This window comes from Poecilia formosa, unplaced genomic scaffold (assembly GCF_000485575.1).
Source record: "Poecilia formosa unplaced genomic scaffold, Poecilia_formosa-5.1.2 Scaffold192, whole genome shotgun sequence".
NCBI lineage: Eukaryota > Metazoa > Chordata > Actinopteri > Cyprinodontiformes > Poeciliidae > Poecilia > Poecilia formosa.
The window spans coordinates 395,713-400,253 of NW_006800131.1; positions in this window are offsets into that span (position 1 = coordinate 395,713).

Here is a 4,541-nt window from a genome sequence, read left to right on the forward strand (position 1 = left end):
AGATGTTATGTCATATTTATGACAGCGTCATGTCAGTCTTATGCACAACCCTTCAAATAAAGTGTTACCTCAAAATTTCTCCTCTGTTTTGCTATGGCACTAATATTCCATCATACTGTCAAGAAATATCAATAAATTTGAAAATGTAATAAAATGCATTTTGCTGTGCAACTTAGTAATAGAAATCACACTTCTTTATGGGTCTGGTGTCATAAAATAACACATGGGAATGCTTTTCAAGAGCAGTACAGTATTTGCTGTGCCATGCAGTCATAGCCTTACAAAAAGAAATCATGTATAACTTTTATTGTAATTTTTATGTTTATTCCATCAGCATGGAACATGCTGCATCTTTACTGAGCCAAAGTAAATGCTAAACTGGACAAAACATATTTAAATTGACACTGGAGCTCTTCTGCTAACCAGCCATCAACACACAATGCAGACCTTACATTCCTCCCCAGGCGGTTTGACGAGCACGCTCTCACTGATTGATGTGAAAACACCATCGCAGATTTTAAGTGGGTAAGTAAACAGCCCACTGGCTGCAACGAACCACAGATCAGTCAGGTGAGAGTGACAAGAGACGTCAATGGTTGTTAATGAGTGTGAATACCTGGAATTCCTCACAAGTCTGTTCAAACAGAAGTCAATTTGTTTTGACAAGGAAGCAACAACAAAAAAACACACACACACATATATATTTACACACATATGTGTAAATGTGTATTCAAATATTAAAGTAGTCGTTTCTCAGAGTAATTAATTAACTGTCCGTGTCCTTTTAGTCTCTGCTGGCCCACATTTCTTGCGTTCAGTAAGCAGAATGTTTTTTTCACTTTGGATAGACACAAACTCAACCAGGACTGTGAGTTTAGTTCAATTTGAGACCAATGTTGCAACGTTTGTTACTTTTTCAGCCGCTGTTCCCCTCCTCGCCTGTGGCGGCGTTGCACCAAGAACCATTGAAGGAAACGACCTGAGTTCACTTTTTTGGTTCAGGTCAGAGTTCACATTAACTGAACTTTCTAGGCAAACAAATTTGAGTTCAGTTAAAGCAGACTAAACTGGTGCTGTGTGAATGCACCATTAGACTCTCCAGGTTTCCTAACATTCATGTTTTTAGACTGTAGGAAAAAAAGCAAACGTCTATAAATCCCAAAAAACCTGCAGCTGTATCAGGCAGCCGTCGCTCCTGTTACATTCCTTTAGTGTTTGAATCTTTTTCTTGTGTTTATTTGTTTTTGGGTTATTTATGTTCAACATGTCTTGCCATATCCAGTTCATTTCTCTGTTTATTATTGTTGTCAATGTGTTGCCGTATTAGTTCAGTCCTTTGTGTTTAGCTTCATCGTTTGTTCTTCTCTTCTGTGTTTGAATCTATTTTTCTTAGATTGCTGCAGGCTTTTTGGTTTCTAGAGCCTTCAGTCCTAGCTTAGCTTGCTCTGTGTTAATTAGCCTCCTCCCTCAGTTTCCCTGCTTTATCCTCTCCTCAGCTCTACCTCGTTTCCTCTGATTAGCGTTCCTGGTTCTTTAGTCACTTTCCATCACTGCCTCAGTATTTGAGCTCCTGGTTTTTCATTGTTCATAACTGGATTCTTCCGTTTTGTTTCTCCATTTCAGGCCTGATTCTTGTTCCATTCTCCAACATGGCAGCTACACCCTTTTCCACAATGATAACAAAATTAGTCATAATACATCTAATTTAATTTAGACAGAGACAGAATGTGAACATATCGGTCCGAACCGTTCTACCAGCAATATTTTTCATTTATGTTAAGCATCTCAAACCAGAAGGAAAATGTAGTAAATAACAAAGAAATCAATTAAAATCTGTCCGAAAATAAAGTTATGGGTAAAATATGGAAATTACATTTGACAATTTCTAGAAGGGAAAATAAAACTGAATGTATTGATGAAAATATATCAAAATACTTTGTGGAAAAAAATGAAGTAACAATGCCTTAAAGATGATTCAGATATCTTTCAGAAATCTGCACATTTTGCTATAAAATATGTCCAGTTTTGCTTTGATCCTACCATTAGATAAGAATATTTACATATAATATATAAGGGGTTTAATTATATTTATAACTCACCCTTGGTATAATCTGAGCAGATTATACATTCTCAGTGTTTCACTGGTTATCCAAATCTTCCACAGCAAACTGTAATCAAGCCTACAGATGTTTTTTCTTCAGCAGTGGAGTCTTACGCAGGGAGTGTGGATGGAGGCTGTTGTGGTTTTGTGCATTATTTTGTGTTTTACTTTGTTTTATCCCAGGTTTTTTTTAAGGTTTCTGTTTCAGCTGGTTTTTAGTGACAGACTCATCCTTTCACTTTTAGATTACGACTCAGACAGCAATCATTATACAACTCTGTGCAACACTTTAGTTATAAAGAAGCTTTTTATTGGCTGCCAGTTAATGTTAAACCAGTTTATTTGTACACATTGAACGCTTTCTAAAAACAGCTAGTTCCTAAGCCTTGTTGCAAATTAATTTCTTCATGTGTTCAGAACTTGTTCCCTGAATTTGGTCACATATCTTAATTTATCAAATAATTTATTCTTATTGCGTTTTACGTGTGGATTATTTGGTTGTTACAAACAGCAGGTGTGAATTTAATGTCAATAGAGAGATTAGACATAAATTTACTGTTTTCAAAACTTATTTTACCTGCAGTATCTTAAAGTTTTATGCTTGTTCTTCAAATATATTCAAATTAAATTCAATTATTTATCACTACAGATAAAAGCTTTCAAGTCAGGATTAGATTCTAAATCTCCCAATTTAATCCAGTCAGAATCAGTAAATTACTGGCTGTAAACGATCCAGTTTAAAAATTAAAGTTTACCCATTTTCTAAAAGAGAAGTAAACCAGTGACTATAAAGAAAGGAGGATAAATCTCCACAATTAAAGCTGAAATGTTTATCTATTCACAGTTCCCAGTAAATGTTAAAGTCCACTATAGGCAGTCTTCACCTTTGCTCACAGAATTAATAATAGATTTATTGTTTATAAACTTAAATGTAATAGTTTATATGATGAGGCAATAAAAAAGCAGTTCAGGTGTTATGTGCCGCAAAGGTTTGGATCTTCCATCTGTGTTTTAAACTGATTTAAAGGTTCAATTTCAACAGGTCAGGCTTAAAAGCTGTAGTGACATCTGGTGGAAAAACTTTGTTACATCTCTGTTTTTATTTTTTACTGAGCTCATCCAGTCCAGCCGAGTCCAGATCTTCACATTCAGCGACAGTTAAAGTAAAACCATCACAGAGCCGCTTAAATCCCTAGCAGATGTTTACAAGTCAAATTTTCAAGTCTAATTTTGTCTCAAATGACTGAAATTAAAATTCTCCCATCAAATTTATGCTAATTTACCACATGAGCAACTAACACTTGAAATTATTTTACATTAATTCAACAATTATCTTCACAATTTTTTAATGCATGTAAAAAAAACTTAAGATTTGCTTTGAAAATAATTTAAAAAATGGATCATTATAAATATAGATATGGATTTATGTTCAAATTAAGAAAAAAAAAAAAATTATAATCTAATCCAAAGCAGTTTCTATAATTTCTATACATTCACAAGTATAATATTTTATCAATAGTTAAGATTACGAAATGAGAAAAACTTATTGGTCATGTGTACAGATGCAACCCTAATCCATTAAAAACAGCAAATAAATGTTTTTCATGTCGTTTTTTTAGATTAAATGTCTTGAAATAAAAAACAGACTTCAGTCAAATATGTAGAAATTAGTAATAATGTATTGAACAGCTCTTTATTGGTTGTACAAACATAAACAACAAACAGTGTGATGCTACATGTCTCTAACTGTTTAATCTTTTTATATATTCAACAATATTTTGATGTAGAAAATGGTGCTCTCAACTTTCCTACTAAAAATACCAAGAAATTTTGTCGAACCTCATTTAGAACTTTATCTCTTTGGTAAAAACTAAATTACAGCAGATCTTTGAAAGTAAAGACTGTTTAAACTAATCCAAAAACATTTAAGGACCTTCAAAATACTGTAGGATTTCTTAGAAAACAACTAAAATGTTAAACTCAGTTAAAACTCAGTAAAAGATCAGGTCTGTCATGATTGAAATGCTCAAATTTCATTCAAACAAACTCAGAAAATCAACAGATCTTTCTGGTAGAGGATCTCCATATGAATGCATTTTGTTTGTTTTTCTGTAAAATGTTAAAAGGAATAATCTGAAAATGAGATCTTTGTATTCTTCAACATGCTAAAAATGTATTATTTGGTAGTCTAGTTCTCCAGTTCTCTTATTCTTTCTGGTTTCAACTTAAACAGCTGTGTCTCTCATGTGATTACTGTTCAACAGGTAATAACTAGAGATGTGCCGATCAGGATTTTTCCTCCCGATACCGATACCGATCACCCATGAGGGCAGATCACTGATACCGATCACCGATACGATCACATAATTTTTTTTTTTTTTATCATAAGCACTACCGGTTACATTATGTGGAAAAAGGAACCATGAATTCACCTTAATTT